Source organism: Bidens hawaiensis, unplaced genomic scaffold (assembly GCF_021521415.1).
Source record: "Bidens hawaiensis isolate Kalapana, Puna unplaced genomic scaffold, B.hawaiensis_p1.1 tig00006055_1, whole genome shotgun sequence".
NCBI lineage: Eukaryota > Viridiplantae > Streptophyta > Magnoliopsida > Asterales > Asteraceae > Bidens > Bidens hawaiensis.
Genome location: NW_027491399.1, coordinates 1,123,979 through 1,151,681, shown reverse-complemented (window position 1 = coordinate 1,151,681; position 27,703 = coordinate 1,123,979). Strand labels below are relative to the sequence as shown.

The window sequence follows — 27,703 nt, the reverse complement described above, 5'->3', positions numbered from 1 at the left end:
GACTTTGTTGTATCTTCTCCACATTGACTGCTACATATATTGGAGCGCATATGAGCACTGAAGAGAAACATGTTCATTGTTCAGTCTCATATGTGTTTTATCAAAACCGGTAATGTTATATATTTAGTACACATAGATAAAGTGAACCACAAATATATATGTCAAATTAATACATGATGTTAAATTTATTATGGTTGCCAAATACAATTCAATATTCAAGAGTTTAGGAACAACTGCCGAAGAGATAGAATTGCAATACTCAAGAATCTGAGACAAATACAATCAAAAGATGTATTTCATGCCCTATCCGATATAGGGGCCATTGTATCTATGTATATGAATACGTAGTTGATTAACAATGTAACTTTTTAATAATTATTCCCTGTTGAGACTTGAGAGTATATGATGCTACAAAAAAGCCATGATACAAGTTGACCATTAACATTGAAAAAGGTCAGTCTAATTAACAAACTATAAAACTAAATCAATTTCTTCTCAAGAAAGCATAATCCTTTTATTAAAAAATATCCAAATAAATATACAAATTCGTGTCACCGATATCACTACTTTAAAACAAACCAAACAAACACAGACATATTCCAACCAAACTAAAAAAAATTAAGTCAAAAATTGAACCATGTTACATCAACCAAATATTAGACAACAAATTATATTCTTAACAATCCAAGTACAATAAAAAAGAAAACATATTCAAGCCAAACATCGGGTGTAAAATAACCAAATCATGTGCATGAACCAAAAGAAATAGAGCTTAATATGTGTGTTTGACGGTCAAATTTAAAAAATGCACTTATAATATAGATTATTTCCAAATCTCATAATGTAAGTATAAATAAATTCTTCTACAATTACTATTCACACTTTTTGACACCAAAAAAAATGATATCATAAATCTTAAGGGTGTTTGGATTAGCAAGAACTTCTACTGCCATAAAACTAATTCATATTTATCATGAATGTATAATACATTCAGTTAGGATTTTTTCTATAATAGCCCTAAATTGTATAAGTCATTCTATGACAAATATACACCTAAAACTACAAAACCTCAGCTGCTTCGTTGTATGCATTCTTCTTTGGCCTCCCAGTTTGCAATGCATCTTTAATCGTCTAAAACTTCAAAGCTTTCTCATGGGTTACGTCGTCCGCATCCACACTCCGTCTGCATCCACGCACTGCATCATGTGAACAAACAAACTCTTTAAATAGTCGTTTCATCTATAAATCTAAATAGATATTTAACAACTTTTAATGGGTTTTGGGCCCATTTGAAACATTCAACCCATTGACTTATTAAGTTATTTCTTAATTTTAATTATCGGATATTAGGCTATGTGTAGTGATGGGTTACAAAATGGTGCGTTTTGCGTCATGTGGCGCCCAGTCAGCAAAGGGTAGGGTAGGTTTTTGTTTTTGGTGTGTAATGGTGTTGTAGCCTATTATATATATATATATATATATACATATACATACATTTATTTATATATCACAGACACATAATAATAATACACACACACATAGCCCGGCGACAAGTTCCCCCCCCCCCCCCCCCCTTATCGCCACTAAAATCGCCCAGGGGCGATGTTTTCGCCCGTCTTCGCCCAAAATCGCCCAACCCTTGAGCCCACTACACATAGCCTTAGCATACCTTTGGCACCGATGTTTGTGTATGTGTATGTCTATGTCTAACCAATAATCCATGTCTTGCGAGCTTCAACGCCTCATCCGGATGTTTTCCCTAACAATAGTTCCACACACATATATATCTAATTAGTATGCCAAGTAATAATTATTTCAATATGTTAGTAAAAGTATTTATATCCAAAATTGTTTTAAGTAAGAAGTAAATAATAGATTGTTGTTTCAGGTCATTTTCTGTTGTTGCGGGACAACTTAAGGTTTTTTAGGTAAATCGCAGCAAACGGGTTAAAGTTTGAATACTAAAAAGATCCATGGCGTTTCTAGAACTAGTGTAATCTATAGTTTTGATCACTTGAAATCAAGTTATTAATAATGTTTATAAAAAATGCTTAAATTTTTTATTAAAAAAGCATAGTTCAAGAAACTCACCATCAAGTTCAATCTTTACCTTATTTACCATGTCGTCGTGCTTTAATGAAGTCATCAGAGTTCCAACAAGCGTCCAATTTACAACCGATCCATCTTTAATGATCAAGTGTGTATTAACTGGTGATGTTTCATCCGCGTATCTCAACCACTATAGTGTTTCATCAATGGGTTTTTATGCAATGCTGATTTCTGCACCTGCAACAATAAAAGAAGACTTGTATAAGGCGACTTTTTTCACGGCTAAAATTAATATTCAGTTTTATTTTTATAATGGCATTTGAAATGAATATGTATGACTCTAAAATTACAGCATGCCTTTACACCTATGCCGGGGACTCGGCTGACACGACACGAACGTAACACAAAATTTGCGAGTTTGGGCTTAGTATTAATGGTATGGGGTTCAACCCTTTGTTCCATTTAGCGAAACGAGCCTTGTTCACGTCGTGTTCATGGGTTGTGACCAACTTAACCAGCTTATTTTATATTTTTAAAATGCACTGTGTCATAAGTTCTTTTGCTTTGGTTTTTTACGCCAAAATTTTTCACATAAAACAAACTGACATAAGAGTTGATAACTATAATGAAATTATTTTATACATATTTGTAATTTAAACTATCAATATGCGTAAAAATAAAACTATTCAAGTTAACAGGTTCCGTTCATGTTAGCCCGCAAGTTTGTGTCGTGTTCGGGTACATATTTCTGATACAATTTTCAGGTCCGTGTCATGTTCAGGTTTGTATATAACTTTTAGTTTCTGTTTAGATTGGACATGCCAGCCCATGAACACGACCCGAGTTTGATACTGATTATATTACCTGGAAAAAAAATGGCTGCTTCTTCCTCACTCCGTATTCCATTGTGTAGCACCTAATATTTCATTTGTTCATTTTGTCATTCTAATATAGAGAACTTAGTATAGTTAACTCCACTAAATTGTTTATACCTCTGCTTTGGATGCAACCTGCACAAAAACAATCAACGTCATCATCATCATCATCATCATCGTACTCAGTATATCCCACCAATAGCAAAGCTATGGTAGGGTCTGAGGAGGGTAAGATGTAGACAGCCTTACCTCTACCCCGTAGGAATAGAGAGGTTGCTTCCGGTGAGACCCCCAGCTCGATGGTAGTTTTGCATCAAGCCTTGGACATAAGGCACATAACACTCAACCATTGGGGCACCGGCCGATTGGTGCATGTACCCTTGTCTTTCGGCTATCAACGCTACCACATGATGCCTGATTAACCTTCCGCCACTTTTAACGTTATTTTCACGAGATTAGTAAAATAACGTCAAAATTAGTGCAATTTCACTTTAGCCCAACTGAGGGTTCACACATATACACATTATATGCGCGCACCCAAGCAGGGCATAAAAACAATCAACGTCAATAACCAAATTTAAATATTTAAACACATGGTTTTGAAATCCCTATTAAACTCTGAACCTTATGTATTTTAGGAAGTGTCGATAACTCTACTGAAGGCATCTCTCGTAACTCATAGTCCCATGATGTGTCTCATCTACTAAAACAAATAAATCAACTCGCACGTCATCATTAAAGTTATTATCAACGGAATATAAAAACAAAAAGTTTTATGAATTAAAATATTTACCTTTAGTGAATCACCACAACCATGTCTCATAAAAGTTTTAATTCGGTAATCTGAAATAATCTTGACTAAAATGTCCCTCGACCTGCAATTAACGGATGTTGTGTCTATTTTTAAACCTTGAGGGCTTCTTTTTTGTTACTGAGTCATCTTCAATAGAGAAACAAATTTATTGCAGATCAAGCACGGACTGCAATATATCTTGATAAATCTGTTGATGTCCATTCTTAAATATTGTTCCACCTCTAAGCGTCTAAACCAGGAACAATAATCTGCCAATCATGAGAGCAAAAACAACTAAGGTCAGTAACTATTCAAGCAATTTAACCAAGAATATGTCCACACAAAATATAATCAGATTGTAGAAACACTTAATTGCTAAGCAGAGGCTAGACTCGACCCAATTTGTTAGCTAGCCTACCTCGTGTAGCTGACGACTCTTTATACAACCAGTTAAAAGGGACGTAAATAGTTTTTTCCTGAAACTTTTTTGGTTTCCCATTACTAATTTTTGTAAGTACAAATGTTGTTGTATTGAATGATTAGCTAACATAATGCTAGAAATACTTGTATGCAGATTGATAGAACAACTGTTGCACCAGATGAACCCAAGAACGGAACTGGACATGAAAAATACTTGGATCTGGCTGAGCTTTTCAAACCTCACTGGTACCACTTTCTAAGCCATGGATTTATTGATGGTTTAAACCATAAATGGTGTACCGTATCTTGCCAAAAGAACAAAACAAATGTAAAAAAGTTTAAATTCTAAAAATTGTAGAAAGTGTGTTTATTCATCAGTAATTTCCGAAGAGCGTGATCTATCCTTTTCTTATCAAATCATTTCCGCTTTGCATATTTGATAAGGTGAGTATTCACTCCCCTTTTTACTTATTTTCAATATTTTTGGGACATGTGCGTATCATATTATATTTATTTATTATATAGTATTCACTTGCAAACTGTTTAATCCTTGTGTGCATATCAATTAAATGCCTAACTTGCTATATGTGTAATTGCTTTATTTGATCGCATTTGGAGAAGCCCATCATAATCATATTAATAGTATGATCATACGCCCATCATAATCATTTTACCGACACTCGTTATTTGCTCATTGGCTTAATTGTTTATCTCACAGGAACAGTTTTTGCGTTTTTATATTATATTGTATCTTAAATTAACTGGTGTTTTACTCACTAAACCTTGTGTTGACAAAACTATTTTATTTTATACGCATATGTTGGTTATCGTTTGAACTAATATCAAGATCGGTGAAGAATTTAGGGTTATATTTGCTAGATGATGATAAATCAAGAATTAGTTTTGAATTTGAAACCTTCTGTTATATTGTTTCTTTTATTTTAAATTTTATGTGCTTGGTTGTTTGGATTTATTTGAAGAATTAATTAAATTTAATAGGTATTGTCATTTTTATAATTTTTACATGATAGTACCTTAAGAGCTGTGAGCAATCATCTTACGCCCCCGCATTTTCGCATTAGGTTGGGGTGTGACACAATCACCTTACCTCGTTGCATTCACACGCAACCTAAACCTTGATGTGAAGCATCAGTACAAACTACCGAATCTTCATTACCCTCGGGTAAAGCAAGAATCGGAGCTTATGTGAGTCTCTCTTTAATTCTTTGAAGGCCTCCTTCTAACATTTAACTCAATCGAATTCTACAGCATTTCGGGTCATACTAGTCAACAGTGTGGCTATCTTGGAACAAATCCCTATTGTTGTCGGCTAACCTTAAGAAACTACGTATCTAAGTTGGGTTTTGAGGTGTCTTCCAATTCATCACTACCTCAACCTTGGTGGGGTCCACTTTCATCCGTTTGGGATTTATTGCGTATCCTAAGAACTGCACTTCATGTAACCAAAATGCACACTTAGAAAATTTCGCGTATAACCTCTCATTTTTTAAAGTCTCCAACACTTATCTAAAGTGTTCAGCATGGTCAGAATCACCTTTAGAATCTATCAACATATCGCCAATAAAGACAATAAATTATATGTCCAACATCGGTCGACATACTAAATTATTCATATCCATAATTTGCAAGAGCATTAGTCAATCCAAACGAAATAACAAGGATGCGCTCGGCCTTATAAAACCTTTGTCGACGAGCTCTTGGATATTCAAAGAGAAATTCTCTCTATTCATCGAATCAGCGCTGCAGCAAAAGCTTCAAGAATCCAACGGCGTCGTTTATGTCTTAAGAATTGTTATTGGAGTCAGATTCTGGTAGGCGACATATGTCGAAGCTGGTGGAGACGACGCTCAAGGAACGAGTCTAGGTGGAAGATTCCTTGGTGGAGGAGCGTGAAAGGAAGGTTTATTGGAACTATTTTTTTTTTTTCGGGGGGGGGGGGGGGGGGTGGCGTGTTTAAATAATTGGAATGTTCAAAAAATATGATTTTGAAGATGATTTGATTAACCTAATGACCTAGTGAAGAACTATGGAAGCCGGGATTAAAGGTTGAAAACTGGAGGTCTGGAGTGAGGTTGACTTATCTGAATTGATATTATTATTATTATTATTAATCTAATTACCAAAGTGCCCCTGCCGTTGGTTGGTCAACTCACAATTAACATATGTAAGGGCACAAAAAAGCTCGCCATAGAAGTACGAGGGCACAAATCAATCAGTTTGAGAATTAGACTTGTATAGTGCGTCCGCCCATAAAGCATAGGGGTACAAATCATAATTTTCTCTGTTATTTATTGTGAACAGCATTCTCAACTCATCCCCGTCAACATCTCTATATTTGCAAAAAAAATCACTAAATTTCTATATACAATAAATTAAATAATAGCTTTCTCTATATTTATCATTACATTTTCTCTCTGTTCATTCTCATCATATCCCCAAAAAGTATATGAGGGAAGTTTGCAAATTATATGGTGGGGTTTTGAGTGATTATGAGTGTAAATTATAGGATGGAGAGAGAAAGGGAAGTGATTTTTTGTAAATTTGGAGAAACAAATTTGCCCGTATTTATTTTTTAATACTGTTTTGAATTGGTTGTGAGTAGAGAATATAGACAACTACAATGATAAATGTATAAAAATATTATCTAATTGATCAGGATAAGGAAATATAGTGTTTTTTAGTATAATTATAGATATAGAGGATATGTTGAGAATGCTCTAATGGAGACAAACAAAGTTGTTTCTAAATTACAAAATAAATCACTATTTTTCTCTCACGACCCTATATAATAATTTACGAAATTACCTCATAAATTTTTAGGGAATGAGTTGGGATTGCTCTTATCTCTTGTTATAACTTTTTTTTTTCATTTCTTAATGTCGAGTTTCTTTTGACTTTTTATTGTATATGGGACTTGAACTCAAGACTTCCCAAACTTTACCAATCTAAAGTGTTTAAAAGTTTTGTCTGAGTCAATTAACCACCAAAATACACCCACTAACAAATAAAAGATTAAATGCACATTTACTTTTCAATATATTATACTTAACGTATTCACCAAATAGATAAAAGTTATATATATTAAAAATCAGAAATTAAATAAAAGTAATATATACATTTAAACAAAAGTGAAGAAACTGAAACACATAAATGAAGATTTGTAGTTTACTTGTATATTAATATTATAAAATATGAATAATGGGGTCTAGGAATTTAAGTATTTGCTTTTTCATTTTGAAAATCATTTAAGGAATTAACGAATCTTCTGAGATATTCACCATAACGGGATACACTCGCCTCTGAAACAGAAAAAACCTGTTAGAGATGCACAAATCAGGTATTAGAAAAACCTAGGTATGATCGAGTATTGAAAAATCGGGTATTAGGAAAACCCGGGCCGGGTTCGGGTATTGCCTCTAAAAACCATACCATATGTATCGGGTTCTGGTCAGGTATAGAACCGGGTATTTGAATACCCTATTTTTGGATATTGAAAAAACCATATTTTCGGGTTTTTTTCGGGTATATTGGAATTTTTAGAGATTGCACTTTTTAGGGGTATTTTTCGGGTAATTTCCAGTTATTTTTCGGGTATTTGAAAAACCCGGTTTCGGGTATTGGAAAAACCCGGTTCCGGGTATGGAATCGGTCGGGTTTTCGGGTATTACCGGGTACAAATCGGGTCCGGTTTGGATACGGGTTTTAGTACTAAAATGCATACCCTATCCATACCCTACGGGTAGAATCAGGTACTGGTTCAGGTATTAAAAACCCGGGTATAAAAAACCGGTTCCGGTTTTTTTTCGGATCCGATTCCGCGTTCAGGTTTTGTGTGCACCTCTACCTAAGGCTAACGTCCGTGAACATTTGCCCGAAGGCACGACAATGCGGTGAGATAAAATCCGTTCGGTTCAATGATCAAACTAGTGATCGTCGCCTGTTTGTCTAGTCTTCCATCATCACCAGGTGCCTTAGAAACTAAATGACGGGGGTAAGTATCCAGCCTAGGTCACTTGAAACACGTAGTCTATTTTTTTTTTTGAACGGCCAACTAAGTAACGCTGGGTACCCCGTATGCAGCCCCCATTGGCTAAAGGTAGCCTGAGCCGGCTACTAGTCCGGATGGACGGAGCCCCTAGCGGTCCACCTGTTGAGGGATTCAACGGATAAAACCCGACCCCCACGCCCGCCAAACGGCACGACAGCGAGGATCCGGTAAAACCGGGTGAGATCAGGACTCGAACCCTGGCAAGCCATGGTCATCCCTCATATCTCCCATATAAGTTAGTGGTAGTGAAGTTTAATCCCCCTACCTCTCACTTAGAGTGCTCTACCGTTAAGCCACAACAACTTATAAAACACATAGTCTATGACCACTCCAGCGTTAACTAATTTAATAAATAGAAATATAAAAGAAAAAGTGAAATTAAGTTTGTGTCCTTTGACTTATCTAACATACGATGATGATTAGGATCCTATTCAGCAATCATGACTTGGTTATCTTAAAAAACAAGCCTCACGTATTACGTATATATATAATAAACCAAATCGTGAATTCTGAAATCAATTCATGTTTCTAATTCAGTTTCAGAAAATTTTGTATTTGGATCTATCAGATGAAACCCACAGGAGAAGAGGTTGATGGTTCCCGATCACCACCTGTGAGAACCATAGTAACGAATCCGATGATGAGGATCTTACCATAAGAAGAAGAAGATGAATGCAATTCGTCTAGTAGCTCTTCCATCGGAGACGACAGCGACGCCGATTTGGAAGATGTTGAGAGTCAAAATGATAATATGTTTGATGATGCAATTCAAGCTCTCGAACAAGCGCTGCCTATCAGGTTTATATTTATTTATATTTCTTCCTTTGATTCATTATGTTTGTTGTCTTTAGATGTTAGCAACTGAGCTGTGTTCCCGATTCTCATTTAAAGAGGGGAGGGGAGGGAAATGTGAAGGAAATCACGTTCCAGAGATTTTTTAACAAGAGTAGGGGAGGGGAGGGGAGAGAAAAGGCTAGAAAACTTATGTCCATACTCATCCTTTCAAATTGGAGAGATTATGAGAGAAAATGTGTGTGTATAACATTAACTACCTATTAACTCCTACAATTTCTTTCTTTTTCTTCCATTTTTCATTAAACTCGGGAACATGAAATGAAGTGACACATTTTCCTTCCTCTCTCTTTCTTTTCTCTTTCAATTTTCCTCCCTTTCTTTTCTCTCCTTGAATGAAACTCGGGAACACAGTGTTAATCTCAGGTTTTCGGTTATCATAGACAAAGAAATGACTCATTGTTGACAACATCATACCAACCATGTGCTATGGGCTCCAATCCCATTTTTCCCATCCGCAATAGGGTGAAAAGAAGGCCCGGCCGAATAGCTTAATGCACAATCTCCCTTTAAGCAAAATAACTAATCAAATAAATACATTTCAAACAATCATATTAGGGGGTTTCACTTGGAATTTCTTACGAATGGATTCAGCTCCACAACCATGGGTTCTAGTGCACGAGAGGCCCTATCGATTAGTATTACACAAAAGAAATCTATTATAGATGTTAATACAATTAGATCCGCTCATTCTAATGTAATAAGCTATGGTTTGTGGAGTTGATTTAATATCATACGAGTCATATAATGCCATACAAGCTAATTTACACTTTTGATATGGCGTTTGTATAGCAACCACCTTACTTTTAAATTGCATTATGTTAGTTTTTAGTATTCAGTCTGTGTTGTTCAAAAGCTCATGCGTGACCCTTGAACAACACAAGGCTCTTATCAGTGGCATGACCAATGGTGGTGACATGTTTTGTGTAATGTGTTGTTATAGGAGAGGGATATCAACGTTCTACAACGGCAAATCAAAATCATTCACGTGTCTAGCCGACGTGTGGCCAACATCTTCCATGCAAGACATTGCAAAACCAGAAAACGCTTACACAAGAAAACGAAAGAATCTTGGAGCTTTTAAACTGTCACGAATAAACACAGGTCAGATATGTAAGAAACCCAAGACCTCAAGATTCAACTTCACGATTCAAAAAGATCCTGGCTTTACCAAGCATGCTACACGACCTCAAATCAACAGACCGTTGGCGTTGAGATCGTTCTCGATGGTTAATTTGCATTGAACAAAGATTGGAAATTGTTGACCAAAACAGTACAGTTATAACCTACCATTTGATTTTATTTACAATCCACTAGAGTTGACAAGTGATGAATACAAGCTTTACATAAAATTAAAAAATAAAAAAAAGGTGGTTAACATTTAATGTCATTCAACACTAGTTGGTTGTAGCACTTCATGTACATGAACTTGGCTTGACATCTAATACTTGTCCTAAACTAAAACCATAAACATATGTTTCCACATTGCTACACTTATTATGCACAGAACACTCACTTGGGATTTTGAAAAATAAACTGTGCTGAAGGATACTCAGATAAGAATGCAGGGGCTTCTATATCTGCAGGATCAATCGCGGGAATCGTCATGTAGATGTCTTCTGTCGAGAATGGAATGCTGCAATACACAAAACCCATACCAAGATTAGTAGAAACGAAAAAAAATATATATATATATATTTATAAAAATAAGTCCGCTGTTAAATACAAATGATTGTACATATTATTCATTGTTAGAAATATGACAAACATAAGCAACTTACCTCAGATCATCATCCAACAAGAATGAATTGGATGTAAGATTCTGAGTGTCCTTGCTCAACATATCCCTCATCTCGGCAACAACCTATATAAAGAAAATACATTTTAGAGACCATGTGCATAACTAATATAACAACTACAAATTAGTAACGGTACTAGCCTCGTTTGATACACTCTGGGTCCCGTATTTGTCGTCCCAGTACATTGTACTTATACGATATATTTGCCTAACAGTTAATGCCTGTCCAAAAGTGGCAAGTTAAATTTCAAGTCTGACGAAAAGAAAATACAAAACTTAGTCATATTTAAGCTGTAAGCTTGTAATTAAGATATACCGGGCATAAATCGTGTCTGATCTCTTCCAAAGACTTTTTCCTTTTTTGGTGTATTACCTACAGAAAAATTAAACCATATATAAGTCAGCTGATTAATAAACTTTATTCTACTAGTAAAGATTATCACATACCAGAAACCCGACTGCCTGTCTGATATAATTTAGCTCATGCCAAGAAGGTCCTGTAAACTAAATTGAGTGTCTGGTCAGCCTCGAAAGGAATATAAGTATTTATAACAAATCTAACATGTTAAAAAAATCAACAAGAATAGAAAAATACCTCCTCTTTTGCATTAGCTATCCATTTCTCCAGTTCTGCTAGACCAGATTTGACGTATTCCCCGTTGGAAAACGTACAGCACTCTCGTCGCAATAAAAGACTTAAAAATATGTTTTAATCAGTATAAACAAACTCATAAAACCTATATAATATATATTTCAAATAAGAAATCCAATACCTGTTGAATGGTGATATGTTGATGAATGAAAAGACCTGAGTCGTCAGCTTGCGGATGAAAAACGAAGGTACCTGCATGTACGTTTACCAAGGTTAAAGCATATATTTAACAAATAATTACAACACAAGTAAAAGAGTAAGAGATTTTAATATTTTATCATACATGATTTACACGTAGACGATCCATAAGAGAGTCCATGAACTCTGATTTTCTCCCACTGACTGCCGGCTGCCTGATGAGGAACACCGCTAGGTGACCTAGACGGTTTACCACCGTGTACTCGTTGATTTTTCGGAGCCTTCACAGAAAATTTACATAGTTCTAAAACTTAATAGAATACCTAAAATATGACACCAGCAAGCACTAACCTGGATGCACGAATTTAAAAGAGGTGATATTTCCTTCTTCAGGTTATCTCTTATCAAGCCAAATATCTTCTCCACGCAAGCAGTTAACTGTGGTTTAAAGAGTATAGCTGGATATCTTGCTTCCATAGGTGAGATTCCATCTTCAAACCCTATGTATTTGAGTGGAGTGTACCCCTGATAATTGCATACAACATACCATCAAAACATTTGAGTATAATAATATTTTATTTCTAGATGAAAGGTGCCAAATTACAAAAAAGCTCTCCTTTTTACTCAACCAACAGAAGTCAAGATCACTAGTAAAAAGATGAAATCTCTTAATTCTGACAAACAAAAAGCCCTTATTCAGATTATGGAACTTACTTGTGCAGCCCTCCCATTGGCCAAAGCGGACACACCAGAGCGCTGAGATACAGGTGTCAAGAAACCATTGGACCGGAAATTCCTTTGCAGCAGGCATAAAAGAGCTGAAGCATTGGATAACCAGTATGGCAAAGTAACACCTTCATCCCCCTCCTATAAAATAGAGCATAATATATTAGAAAGAAACAAACAGAAAGTATAGATATACAAACAAAATACCTTAAGAACACTGTTGATCTTCTCAATAATGAAGTCAAAAATCGCAGTCCTTTCAGAGTCAAAGGCATGCCAATGAAAAAGACATTTATATATAACACTAGCAGCCACCGGTTTCCCATCTTTGAATCCCAAGTTTTCTTTAATGCACCGTAAGAGGATTTCAGAGTTCTCCTGCACCAAAAATTTCAAAACAAACAATCATACATGTTGCAAGGTGTAACTCCCTAACTGCCAGTATTACAAACTTGTTGAGAGACAGACCTGGTGCCTTTCAGTAGTCATCTTTGCCCGGCGTGAATCTGTCAAACCTTGAGAAATGGGATTTCCACTTTTGGTAGGTGTAGGTGTGTCCTGCACCCAAATTATCGCATGTCATAAGAAAATAGAATATAATATATTTTTGTTAGACAAATTAAGCACACTGATCTTACAAATAGAGCTTTTCGCTCAGGAAATGGAAGAGTAAGTGCACCAGAGAGTTTCTGTGTACAAACAATCAAAGCCACAAGATTTGAGTCAAACAAAAGTCAACTTTCATTTTAATATCAACAATCCACATACCTCAATAAAAGGCTTGGCGTTACTTGGCCAGTTTCCTTTCAGAGGGGTACTTAATGTCTTCTGTCTTAGAACAAGGTTTTCCTTCTCCAAACTCGAGAACTTCTCCTCAAAACTACATAAGAAAATACAGGAAATGTAAAACAAAATTATCTAATTAGCAAGGTCTTCAAAGGAGGCCTTTTGATAATGAGAAAAAATATGATAAATGAAATCTATATAAAAAAGACCTCTTCAGCTTCTGCTGGAGTTGCAAACATGTTTTTTCAACCTCCCTCAATTTTTTGAGGTTGTTGGATGCATCTTCCTTAGCTTCAATAAGTTGGCTCTGTAATGAGGAGTTTTTCTCTTCTAATGTACTCAATGAACTCTGCATGGAAGTGAAAAGTTTTTAATAAACAAGTTTTCAAATGGTGTCACTACATATGAAATTTAATAATACATTTTTAGTTACCTTCAAAAATGAATTTTCATTTCTCAGGTCAGTCATCCCAACAAGTTCTCTTTCTAATGAAGATTTTTCTTTTGCAGACAATTCCAATTTGTTTTGCAGCACTGCATTCTTGTTGCATTCATTGACTGTAGCCAACTTTGCTGCATCTAACTCAAGGGTCAACGATTGCACTATTTTTTGAAGTCTTGCAATTTCTACAGACTTAGATTCATCATTTGAGCCCTGCATTAAATAGTGTTCCCATTACAAATACAACTAAATTTTAGTGTTTAGTGAGAACAAAACTGAAACCAAAATCCATACCCTTAATTTCTTCTCAAGTTGCAAGCGCCACGTGAGATCCTCCAGCTGCTTTTCTAGCTTAGTTTTTGCAAGGCGCAAAGCACCAGTCTCATTAGCCTCCTGTGAAATATGAAACAAAATGATTAGTCATCCACAAAAAAGAGATGATAACCAAACAAATATGAGGTTAATAAATGTTCGAAGTAGTTATAGCACAAGTACAGCCAATACTACCATACCTGCTTAAGCTTCCTGAGCACTCTCTTTGCCAATTTTCTTCTCCAAAGACACTGTATTTTTGTGATATCACGATGACGATGTCGAAAAGTAGAACGAACCTTAAACATTCTCCATCGAGCCTGTGAGAACAAAATAATTAATATAATGACATGAAAATCTTGAAAACAGAAAAATGTAGACATGAATACTGTACCTGAATTACAGTGGCAGCCCTATGTTCCCTAATGTGTAGAAATCTTTGCCGAGTAGCAAAACCACGTATGCTTGCTTGCAAGAGTAAAGCAAAGAGGTATTTCTGTGTATATGCATTCCTCAACAGCCATCCACGTATATGCTTCTGTATCAAAATGGCGGCAGCATCTCTACGTTTTGCAGCATATGTAACTCCAGCAAGATAGCCTGCATAAATATCATTCATAATAGGAATTGTTAAACAATATCAAAAAATATAATGGACTTTTAGATTACTACAATAAGAACAATGAAATATGAACTAATTTTAAAGGAAAGAACCTCTGCAGCATGCTTGGAAAGTAACTGCAGCTGCCCGTTTCAATTTGAAGTCTTCGTGTGCAACAAACGTGCGAAGTCGAAGCTGGATACGCTTTGCAGCATTGTCCAATACTCCAGCACGTTGAGAGTCCAATACACCAATTTGTCCAGCCCTCAGGAAAACTTTGGTCTTCCCCAACTGTATAAAATTATAGGGGGGATATGAAGAGGTTAAACCTCTGTTAAAATAAAAGGTGGATATACTTGCAACAACGCATCAACTGCGTAACTAATAATGCAACTCTAATCACAAATATTAAGCATTCATGTTTTATGTTGCTGATTTGAATGAGCAAACCTGATAATTCTCAAGTTTCAGTTTTTGCAGGAGTTTTCTGTCATGGCTCGTCCATCATAGCTGCAAGTTACAACTTAGGCAGCGTTAGAAAATGAACTGTAGGTGAGTATATATAAAAGAAAAGGAAACCAATCCATAAACTAGACATTTGATAATCAGAATCAGATTCACTAAACATTAAGTACGATCCAACTCAACGAACCCGCCTTAGGTTTACCTTCCATCCATAACTTCCATGGCAATGATTCCAAATCGATCTACAAACTCATGGTAAGTTTTTCGAGTGGGATAACCAGCAAGACTAATTCGGACAGCCTCCAAAACACCCTACAAAATATCGCACTATAACTTCATACTGCTACTTGAAACAATGACAAAAAAGTGAACCTAATAGATCCATTTTCACATATTATCTAAAATAAAGTACATATTCCTTCGAATTCTCACATTAACATTGATGAAGTAATGTAGAATCAGAAAATCACAAAGGTGCACATTAATGACAGAACATCGAAAAAAATCATATAAAAGAAACTGAAAAGGAATATAATGCCACTAACCCCGCAACGTAACTGATGTAACACACTCTGATTTTCAAACTTGTGAGGCCGATTCACTGAGTTTGGCTTCACACAGCGGACGTAATGTGGTTCTGTTGAACTGAGGGTATCCTTAAGAGCTTGTAGTTGTTGCTATAACCATTAAGGAACAAAAAAACCTGAACATCACAACTATCATTAAATTCAACAATAAACTAACAAGACATACCTTAAATCTAGATGCCACAGAAGAGAACTTGTATGAGGATCTTGAAGATTCTTCTGGCAATTTGGGGAAAAGACCAGCAATAAAACCACACTTTGATGAAGACATCAGATTACAGTGATCAATTATAACATAATCACGGTTTTTATCCAAGAATGAATCTGTTTGATAATTGACCTGCATTTGAAGAAACATGATTAATTTTTTTTAAGATGTGTATTATTTTAGTAACACCTGCGTTCTCTTTCCTGACATGCTATGATATTTGACTTACCTTGCCAGCATAGTAAGAAATGGTAAAATCTGTCTCGGAAAACTTTGCCTTCCCCAACCTGGGGTGGGCCCGCAAATTCTGGAAAAGCTTGTTTGCAAACGTTTCATGTGTTGACTTAGGGAACATACTGCAAGAACGTGTAAACAAAGATAAGAATACTTCTCAGAAAGACAACCAACATATAACTGTGCACCAAGCCACCAGTAAGAATCCCGTAAATTAATATGTACCAAGCTTCATCCAGTAGAGCAATTACTCCTATAGGCTTCTGCAATGTCAAAAGGCATGATGATAAGGAAGAACAGAAAACTAAGATCTGTCTATAATGCACAGAAAACAAGCAGAAGTATGATACAACATGCAAATTTTCAGAACTGAAGCAGGGACAAGAAAGGTTTTAAGAATAAATAACCCAAAAGGGTGACTCAAGCAGAGAAACCATAATTCTCTCTCATAGAATATTATCAAAGACATGTCCAATTGAAAATTGCATGCTAGCTAAGTCAGTTATAAGACATAAGAAACAGTTCCAAAACAACCGTCAAGAACACTATAAACCAAGATACATAGTAAATTAACTCATTAAATGTTTCTAAGGATAAAAACTGAACGAATTTACAGCAAACTACTGGTATCATAGAGCATAGTAAAACAGAAGTAAAGCCAAATAAAACACATCAGCCACCTACAGATTTTACTTTCGAGACCAAAATAGTGTGTCGAGTGCATGATTGAATCTATATAATAAAATGGAACTACAAATTAATATCATTATACATGAAAACAGTGTCAAAAATATCAAGCATGGAGATTGCTAATGAAAAATAAGGTAAAGCATACGAACTTAATAGCAGTAATGGCCATCTAAACAAAGATCCATTCACCACAAGAGAAAAGTAGCAGAAAACATATACTTCTGTGTTAACAAATTTAAACAACTAGCACAAATCCGTTAAAAGAAGTGAAGAAAAGCTTGATTAATTCGTAAAGTAACCATAATCATTTGTGTCGTTGATTTTATCTTGAAACCAGTGAGCATATGCATTTCAGAGATGACATAGAATACCATGTTATCAGAATAAGATATAACCTTTTCAATGAGATCTAAAACATCTTGATTATCTATAAACTCAATGTAGCTCCAAGTGATTGCTTCTTTCCGGTACTCCTCCTGCTCCATCTTAAAAACATGCTACAAAAATACAGCAAAGCATGGTTGCAAAAATAAAGGTAAATACGGTAGGTAAAAATCATATCAGTGACATTCTAGAATGACTTGCAAAATAAAACAAAAAATCAATGCATAAAGACTGCTATTCAATTATTTGATACGCTAAAATGTTTCAGGAAAGGTTGCAGATACCTCACATCGCTTACTTTATATAAATTAGCAGAAAAAAAACAAAAATGCATGTTATATATCAATGCTCACCTCATTGAAATGTTGTTGAAGCTTTTCATTCGCAAAATTAATGCAAAATTGCTCGAAACTGTAAAACCGAAAAACAAAATTGAACGTTTTTATAAAATCATGAAGGCAAACATGAAAAGGTGTGTGCGTGTGTGTATGTAACTATGTATGCACATGTTGATATTCAAATTCACAAAATTAAGTCTCCTCATATTTACCAGACTTCCTGAATGTGTTTCATATAAGGCATGACTCACAACAGCAAAGAACTACATAACTGAAGCGAATATAAGGTATAAACTTACCTGTTATGCTTAAAGCATTCAAACCCATATATATCAAGAACTCCAATTTGCATACGAGAATTACTATCTTGCCCAACAGACCTATTGATCTTTTCAACAAGCCTGAAATAAAACAAAAAGGTTGAGTAAATAGAGAATCAGCATCGAGACTGAGAGGATTAAGAGAGAAGATTTTGTAAATGCAAATAAAGCCAGACCAATCAAACAGGCGGGCATAAATAGTCTTTGCTAAAGCATCACGACTCGCAACAGCAGCATCACAATCAAGAGCTTTAGTTATGATCCCTTCACGAGTTTGAATGGAACGTGTGCAAAGAGCTGCCACAATTGTTTTACATCACACCTGAAAAGAAGGCCAAAAATCACACATTTTCTGACACTGAGAAGAAAAAAAAAACATATCAAAACCAAAGCAAAAACACACATGATTTTCACTACTCACATAAAAAGATTAGCAGCGGTTTGAAGATGGAAGTTAGATTTCTCATCCTTCACCATTGAAGAATCATGCTCTTTCCCTGGAGAAAATTCTATGTTCCCCAAATGTAGAATGGCAGCCAACGTACGAAATATGGCGTCCTAACAAGATATGAAACCGACATGAAGAAAACAGCACAGAAATAGCTATTTAATCATGTTTATAACAATATTTATTTATAAAGGCTGGTGGGCTAGCCCAGCCCACCAAATAAACTATACAATTGACCCTTTACGCAACCCACCCGAGCGTCCATGTTTCCACCATTAAGTCCATATCGGAAACTTATAAAAGTGTTACATCAGTGAGTAAATAAATATGATTGTAAAAATGTAGAGGACCTGCTCATCATTATTGATTCCAACAATATCCATAGCCCTTCTGGTCTTTACATATTCCTCTGCACTACTCACACCCTCTAACTCATATACCGTGCTTTGATTTAAGTAATGGAAGTTGCTTGGATGGCCTAGCTTGTAATTGTCTGCATCCTGTAAAAAATGGTATGTAGAAAGTTATATACCTTTTAAAACGTTAATTATTTAAAGTTTAGAATGACTTGTTCAGTTATTCCTATCATTTTTAGGAGGTTATATACCTCAAGATAAAATGTGTGGAAAATTGGAAATGGTTCTCTTTTTACTATAAATATGTGTGTGCAACTTGGTTTAAAAAGGCGCGCTTGAGGCGTTATGGAAAACGCCTTATTTTACGTGAGGCGAAAAATAACATGAAGCACCCTGAAGCGGCGCACCAGTGGGTGAGGTGTGAGGCGTTTGAGGCAGCGCTTCATGTGATGCAGTCTGAATTAAATTGAAAGCTTAACTGCTTGGGCCCATTTGCTTAAAATATTAACGTTGGGGCCCATCTGTAAAACATTACCAGCCATATTATATATATTTATCATTCTATCTTCAACTCAAATCACTCTTTAATTTTCATATTCAAAATTTATCTGCTCCTCGATTATTACTCCCATATTTTTTAATCAGTTCAAGCTTATCTTCTCCTAATTATTACACATCTTTTATGACTCGAGGTATGTTTTCTTCATTATTCCTTTTTACTATACATCTATACTTTCTTTTATTATTAAACGCTTGTGTAATACATTTTTTATATTAATCAGCTCGTTTTTTAAGAATGTACAAGTGTTTTGCAACTCTTAAGTATGTTTTTATAATGTTTAAACTACGTATAAAGTATTCATGTTTAGTTTTATAAATATGTTTTATCTTTATGATTGATTAACAAGTAGAATATGTCATGTATAATTAATTTTTAGAATTTTTTGTACTGAGTGCCTCATGTGTGTGAAGCTCTCGCCTCGCGCCTAGCACTTTGCGCTTCAGTTTTTTGAACCAAAACGCCTCGCCTCGCCTAACGCTTTTTTAAACCAAGGCATGCAATACATAAACACGTATCACTGAAAGAAAGTTAAAAGAGAAGAGAGTGTACTCTTCCAGATGCACACAGCTGGTAAAAGCAATGGTAGTTTCTTTCAGGATCTGTAATCTGGACTACACGTGACCGCTCAAGTAGGTAGGTTCTGATTGCAGCACCTGATATTCTTCCATTTGCATCAAACTGAATCTCCACAAACTTGCCAAAACGACTGCAATCGAAAGCAACAGTAAATTCTTCCCAATATTAGCATATGAGCATAAGTGCAGCTGTGCATTAAAACGTAAAAAAGGTATAGTTGATGTGTTTTGATTGTAATAACTTGGATAGCTTGATCTTAAAGATTAAAATCATGGTGACCAACCGAGTGAAAGAGTAGCAAAAATACAAATACTGAATCAAAAGCAAACCTTGAATTGTCATTTCTAACAGTCCTAGCATTTCCAAATGCCTCCAAAAGGGGGTTTGACTATATAATGAAAAAAACCAAGTCAAAATAATGTGATTGACTTATACTAGACAATGGACCAATATAAGGACCAGCAAAACTTACTTCTAGAACTTGCTGTTCAACTGTTCTGTCATCACTGGCAGCACGGCCACCAACATAAGTAAGATACTGCATAATCAATTTTGTTGTTTCGGTTTTTCCGGCCCCGCTTTCTCCACTAACCAATATTGATTGACTTTTTGCATCGCCCATCATTGCTCTGCATGTAAACAATCAAAAAGAGATTAATGCATCATACCATCGTCAAGAATTCATTGGGTTGACAAAATAATACACGACATTTAATAAACCTGTAAGACGCGTCTGCCACAGCAAATACATGAGGGCTTAGCTCACCAAATGGAGCACCCTTGTATTGCTCCATCATGTGCACGTTATAAAGATGAGGAAGTTTTGTGAACGGGTTTACAGCAATTAGGATACTCCCTGTGTATGTCTGACATAGATACCAAGAACCAAATCAAAATAAGTGAAAAGATGATAAAAATAAGGGTAGGATAGTGTTAACTATCATAAAGTGGATAACAAATGACCATTAATAAGATTAAAAAGCTGTCTGAAAATTAACATTTAAGTGAGCATTAAAGCAAGCAGCAGAAACAATAAACTGCCAAAAACTTGCACATCTGAAACACTAATACATAAACTACATAGTTAGCATTACTTGTTGGTACATAAGCCCAACTTGTCAATTATAGGCCTAATGTATGATCCATGTAGCAGATTTGCAAAGATATATAACATTATCTACCAATGAAACCCAAACTGATTCAATGAACAAAGAGTCTCAAATGGTTCAACCACCTTTTGCAAATGCAATGATGATCAACCTCAATAAATCTTTTTTGCTCATAAAAATATTAGTTTGGAGATGTTCATGACAGTCTCATCATCACAGTGCATTTCCATCAAACCAGTTGTGTCCCCTGCTACTCTAATATCTCAAAAAAAAAAAGAAAAAATAAAAAAAAAATGTTTCTTACAACTTTATCTAAAAGATACAGAATATGGGCAAGTAGGAAACTACTTGAATACTTATACGGTTGTGTATTCTGACAATAAAATGAGTAGGGATAACATATATATATATATATAAAGTAAAAAGGCTCAAATCAAACTAAATAACTAAGCTCCTTACTAACTTAACATATTAGATAAAGAGTGCCTGATCTGCTAGCTAAAGTCGGCCCATTATAATTTGGAACGTGTCATCTACATATGAATTATGAACAAGTCTGTAACAAACATATGGCAGTGCAATCCCAATGTGTCCTAAGTACACAGGGCAAACAAAATCGTTATATGAGTTATAGATTCATGATTTGCCAAGGTGGATACGAAATTACGAATATATAAATATTGATTCACATTAGATGGGCTAGCTACATCTTTGTTTTATCATCTAATATTAAAATACCACACATTAAAGTGCAACTTATAAACAAACAAAAATGCACAAAAACTGAACAAGCATGAGAGTATGTTTTTGAAATTATCAATATACATGCATGTGTATGTTTTGAAATACATTAATCATTGCTATCAATAAAAATGTTCTCAGGTTAAAAAGAAGATGTTACTTACGTATATCTCATTAAGTGCATAGCGTTTCTTAAGATTATCAAGCACTCCAGGTTCATTCAAGTAAGCCAATTTTGTCATATCATCCACCCCACCATAGTCTGCATCAGTATCTCTTAGTAACAGCTTCTCAGCAAAAGCCAAAACCTTCACAATGACATGAAAGGTTAAGACTGATCACACTTCAAACTCATTTTCCAAATACTTATTTTGCATAAAACTTCACATCGTGAGTAAACAATCAGGAAACCATGTCAAGTTAGTTGTCATTTTTAGGTTTCTTTTAACAGCACCACATAGTATGAACCTTACAATATCACTAGCTTTAATCCAATACATAGTAGATGGGAAGAGAGGTAGAGGCCGGCCCAAATTGACTTGGGGTGAGAGGATTAGGCATGATTTGCTAGACATGCACCTCTCCGAGGACATGGTCAAGGATAGAAATTCTAGGAGACGTAGGATTAAGGTTAAGGAGTTTTAGAGAGAATGTATAGTTAATGGTTACATATATCTTAGAGGCTTCTCTTTACCTTATTTTGTCACGTGCCATTATAATATTTCCTTTTCTTACCCCCATACTTCTTCAAGTTTATCTATTTTGTATGTTGTTTTTATTTTTATTCTATATCCTTATTTGTACTGATTTATTATTTTTTTAATTTACTATTATTATTATCTTTTTTATACTTACTAAACTTAATTTAATTTGTTTATGTGTATACCTAATTTTATTGTTAAATAATAAATTATTTTAATATTATTTTTTAACTACTGATAAACTCATACTGCATACGCGGGCTCGACTAAATGGGGACTCAACTCATATATGGGAAGCTTTGGAGACAAAGATCATCCAAGTAGCAAAGGAGACTCTCGGGGTCACAACAGGAAAGACAAGTGGGCATAAGGAGTCTTGGTGGTGGAATGACGCAGTGCAAGACAAGATAAGGGACAAACAAGGATGTTTTAGGGAGCTAATGAGGTGCACGAATGAGGAGGAGCGAGTGGAATTGAGGGACAACTACAAAACGGCCAAGATAGAGGCGAAGAAGGCAGTGGCGGAAGCAAAGAAGGCGGCCTTTAAACGGATGTATGAAAGTCTAGAAACAAAAGAGGGGGAACATGCTATGTTTAAGATTGCCAAAGCCAGGGAGCGTAGAAGGCAAGATCTAGGACCGGTGAAGTTCATAAAGGATACAGATGGGCATGTACTGGTTAAGGAGCAGGACATCAAGCTAAGATGGCAAACCTACTTCCACAATCTTTTTAACAATGGGAGAGCTTACCAAGAAGAACATGACAACACAAACTTTCAACGACAACAATCGAATAACTGCTACTGCCGACGGATCACACGAGAAGAGGTGAAGGACGCACTTAGGAGGATGGGAAGGTCTAAGGCGGTTGGCCCAGACAACATACCCATCGAGGTGTGGAAGTGTCTGGGGGAGGAAGGAGTCATGTGGTTAACTACTCTGTTCAATAGTATTCTCAAATCAGGTAAGATGCCAGACCAGTGGAGGAGCAGCGTTGTAGTTCCTATCTATAAGAACAAAGGAGACGCCCAATGTTGTGGTAACTACCGAGGAATCAAACTACTAAGTCATACTATGAAGCTATGGGAAAGAGTGAGTGAGGTTAGACTTAGACGAGAAACTCAGGTTACGGTCAACCAATTTGGCTTCATGCCGGGGCGTTCCACCACAGAGGCAATACACCTTATAAGAAGATTAATGGAAAAGTATAGGGAGAAGAAGCGTGATCTACATATGGTGTTTATTGACCTAGAAAAGGCCTACGACAGTGTGCCACGACAGGTGCTCTGGGAGTGCTTGGAGGGTAGAAGAGTGCCCAGGAAATACATAGAGATAATTATGGATATGTATACCAGGAGTGAAACAAGTGTCCGTGCGCCATTGGGGGATACTGATTTCTTTCCTGTAGAGGTAGGTCTTCACCAGGGGTCAGCGTTGAGCCCGTTTCTTTTTGCAGTAGTCTTGGATGAGTTGTCAAAGTCGATTCAGGGGACTCTCCCGTGGTGCATTACTTGCTGAGAAAAAACAAGATCTAAACATGAGGCTTGAGGAGTGGCGAACAACCTTAGAGACAAAAGGTTTAAAGATTAGCCGATCTAAGACGGAGTACCTACACTGTGATTTTGGTGGGATAAACGACAATGAAGACGCACACATCACAATTGAAGGGCAGGTGGTCCCGCAGGTAACGAAGTTCAAGTATTTAGGATCTTTTGTACAGAGCGATGGGGAATTAGACAGTGATGTGACCCACCGAGTTCAGGTAGGATGGTGTAGATGGAAAGCAGCCACAGGTATATTGTGCGACAAGAGTTTCCCGACTAAACTAAAGGGAAAATTTTATAGGGTGGCAGTTAGACCTGCAATGCTATATGGAACAGATTGTTGGGCCATCAAGAAGGCACAAGTGCGGAAGATGGAGGTAGCAGAAATGAGAATGCTACGTTGGATGTGTGGGCACACAAGGCTAGACCGAATAAGAAACGTTGTGTTTCGCGAGAGATTAGGGGTGGCGAACATAGCAGATAAGATAAGAGAGTGGAGATTGAGATGGTTTGGACATGTAAAGAGAAGACAGACGACGAATCCTGTTAGATCCGTAGAAAACATTACTATAGAGGGGAGGAGGGGTAGAGGACGACCGAAATTGACTTGGGATGAGAGGATTAGGCATGATTTGATAGACCTAAACCTCTCCGAGGACATGGTTGAGGATAGGAATTCGTGGAGAAGTAGAATTAAAGTTAAGGATTTTTAGAGAGAATTGAATACCTTAGGGCTTAGACTTAACTTATTTAGGTCACATACCATAATGGTATTTCCCTTACATATATTATTATTATTATTATTATTATTATTAGCTTTTATATAGCTGTTAAACTGTGACCTTATTATTAATATTATTATAATTAGTAGTAGTTTTTATATAAATGTTAAACTTTGATTTCCTTTATTTTGCTTCATACACATGTACTTAGAGCCGAGGGTCTCTCTGGAAGCCACCTCTTTATTCCTTTGGATAGAGGTACGGTGTGCCTACATCCCACCCTCCCCAGACCCTACCTATAGCTTTGCTGTCGGTGGGATTTTACTGGGTATGATTGATTGATTGATTGATTGATTTTTTAACTACTGTTGTATATTTTTAATATCCAATACTATTATCATTACCTTTATTTATTTATTTTTATTCTGGCTAATGTTTTTATTATTTAATACTAACTTTATTTAATTTTTTATTTTCTCTAATATCTAGAGGTATTGTGTTGAACTTTGTCTTTTTATATTATTTAATACATATGGGTTTCGGAGCCGAGAGTCTCTGTAAGCAACCTCTCTATTCTTTGGGATAGAGGTACGATTTGCCTACATCCCACCCTCCCCAAACCCTGCTTATAACATTGCTATTTGTGGGATCAAACTGGGTACGGTTGTTGGTTGTTGGTTTGGTTTTTCTTCATTCTTTCCCTATTGCGCATTTGTTGCTGCTAAAAGCCGTTAACTTAGTCTAAACTCTAAGCTCTCGAAAAAGTACAATTGTCCAAATCATTATTCATCATGTTACTAGCTTGTGGATAACTAAATATCCAAATCCAACGACCTTGCACTGGCATTAAAACATAAATGTAACCATGAATAAGATCATTTACTAATTGCATAAATCAACTATTCCCAGACACCGAAATAAAGTGATACGAATATATTTCCATATTAAAAGTAAGATCCAACACACGCGAAACAACAATAAGTTCGATTTCTAAAATTGTAGATTGTAATAAATGTATAAATATAACTCATTACGCATCAAGCATCAAACTTTAGATTTCATCCTGATTTATATCTAACAAAATTAAACCATTAACATGATTGCGCGATCTGTTCACCATTTAAGGAAGTCGGAACCAGTACTTGCCCATGGAAAACAGAAACAAAGCAGCTATGTCAGCAGAATCCAAATCCTAATCCAGAGTTCCAATATACTTAAAAATGTACATCAATTAACTTCAGCATCAAGTTATTAAGAAAAATCTATGGCAATTTGCTACATCAACCGACACCTAGATCTCGACTTCCTATCAGTAAGCCTTCTTCTGCACATAACCTGATACTCTTATCTCTAATCTCAAAACATTTCAACCTCAAATCAAAATTTCCGTGTAGAACACAATTAAACAGTTAGGTCAAACAGACAAAGCAAACACATCTCAACATTCCATCAATTAAGTAAGTAACTTAAACCACAAGTCAAAGGCATACAGTTGCGAAATTCCAATACCTGGTTGCCGGAGTCGGTGGAAACTTGAACCTGTTTACCGGAGAAGGCGGGCGACCCAGGCGGTGTCTCTATCCTCCACCCAGACCTTGGAGCCCTTGCGCAGACTCATACTGGCGGTTGGTATTACTATAACTCATCGTAAACGAGTGAATTAGGTCATCGGAATTAGAAAGCCCCCAAATTGAATGAAATGAATGTTTGAAATTGAAAATGGAACCCTAGATGGAATGGAATTTGAGTTCTCCCGCCCTAACAGTGAAAGTATAAGTAAAGGTCCTACAAATTAATGTAATGGTGGACTGTTTTAATGGAAGGATGAAATTTGGGGATACAATGGTGAACCAACTCTTTTGTTTTGTGTTTTCATAATTTAAAGACAGAATTACAAATTTTGTCCTTTAAAAAAAGCCAAAAATTGGTTCGTGTCCTTTTCTAAGTTTCCTTGCAGGCGGTGTACTTTAAACTTTTTTTTTCTACACGTTATGTCCTTTACGCTAACTGGGTTAGAAAAACTCAGTTAAATGCCCTCACGTGAGACGCATGTGAGGGCATTTTTGTCTTTTTGCCTACCACTGCCACAACCACCACCAGTGCTGATTACCTTCACCGCCATTCATCACCACACCCACCAACCTCCCATGCCAAAATCCAAACCCTACAACCGACACAACCTGAAACCACCAGCGCCGTCACAACCAGAAACCGCCCATCAACCGCCGTCGCTGCAACCAACGTCAACATCTCTCTCGTGGTTGATTCTCTCTCGCTCTACTTTCTCTCTCCGATCTCCGTCGGGAACGACAAAACAGATCTGAATCCGTTGTCCGGCGACCACCACCGCCTTGGTTCTTAACTTCTCTTTGTATCGATTAGTTGGCCAGAAACATGTGGAATCTAAAAGGGTCACCGAATTTGATAAAAGAACCGAAAGATTCCGACGGTTTTTAGTAGTGTGGTTAAATCCAAGTAGTCGGAATCAAGTGATGATGTTTACTAAATTAATTTGAAATTGATCTTGATGATTATGTTTAAAGTGTGGTGGATGAAAACGCCCAAATATAAACCTAAACTTAGATTTGATTGTGATTTGAAGGTTCAGTCGAGTACTAAAGAGAAAGTTTCTAATGTGAAGTTGAAGAGGATGAAGTGTGAATTTGATTGGGTAGGTTTATTATTAATATTTGGATTTCTGATGCCGGAAAACCATCCGCCGGCAATGCTGCCGGAATCCACAGACAAACCACCACCACAATAAACCACCACAATGTCACCACCAACCAAACACCCACGTGACCTGAAACACCGAACCTCCGTATCGCCTGCGTCTCCGCCACCGGTTCCATCGCCACCCATGTCACACTTAATGGTGCCGTCAAGCGTCAACTTCCGTACAGACGCCGTGTCTCGTTGGCCGTCTAGCGCCGTCTCCTCCGCCCGTTCCCAGATCTCGTCCATATAATTGATATCTGAAGTGAATTTCTTAAACCCTAAGTGTGAATGTCTGGGAAATGAAAATGATAATAGAATTGGAATTGGAGCCCCGAGTAATCGTATTGCTTGGGTTAAACAAACCTAACCCTAGAGTTTAGATATTTTGTCGGGTTAAAAGGAATTGGGGCTGTTGGATTGTGTTGCTGTGGAGGGAATCAATGGTGGAGTTTGGATAATGGTGTGTTTGCACTCGACGGCGGTGACAT

General features: G+C 36.3%; 1 long non-coding RNA gene and 1 pseudogene across 2 annotated transcripts; one reads left to right on the top strand and one right to left on the bottom strand.

The window, feature by feature from the left end:
- Positions 1–8,873: 8,873 nt before the first annotated feature.
- LOC143631290 (uncharacterized) lies at positions 8,874–10,443 on the top strand. Its single transcript, XR_013153321.1, has 2 exons — positions 8,874–9,004; positions 10,002–10,443. It is a non-coding gene; the product is annotated as an uncharacterized LOC143631290 (long non-coding RNA).
- Positions 10,156–26,157, bottom strand: LOC143631289 (myosin-15-like; annotated as a pseudogene). Its single transcript, XR_013153320.1, has 38 exons — positions 26,007–26,157; positions 21,696–21,839; positions 20,402–20,547; positions 20,154–20,310; positions 20,011–20,069; positions 19,655–19,811; positions 18,538–18,687; positions 18,117–18,297; positions 17,916–18,036; positions 17,719–17,820; positions 17,435–17,492; positions 17,093–17,194; positions 16,233–16,270; positions 16,003–16,129; positions 15,732–15,905; positions 15,524–15,655; positions 15,181–15,290; positions 14,964–15,023; positions 14,627–14,804; positions 14,307–14,512; positions 14,113–14,232; positions 13,895–13,993; positions 13,592–13,813; positions 13,368–13,507; positions 13,141–13,252; positions 13,011–13,061; positions 12,841–12,930; positions 12,580–12,750; positions 12,361–12,513; positions 11,998–12,171; positions 11,792–11,927; positions 11,630–11,700; positions 11,452–11,551; positions 11,304–11,360; positions 11,173–11,229; positions 10,998–11,078; positions 10,840–10,922; positions 10,156–10,694 (listed from the first exon to the last, which is right to left on the bottom strand). The product of XR_013153320.1 is annotated as a myosin-15-like (transcript).
- Between the last annotated feature and the right edge of the window lie 1,546 nt (positions 26,158–27,703).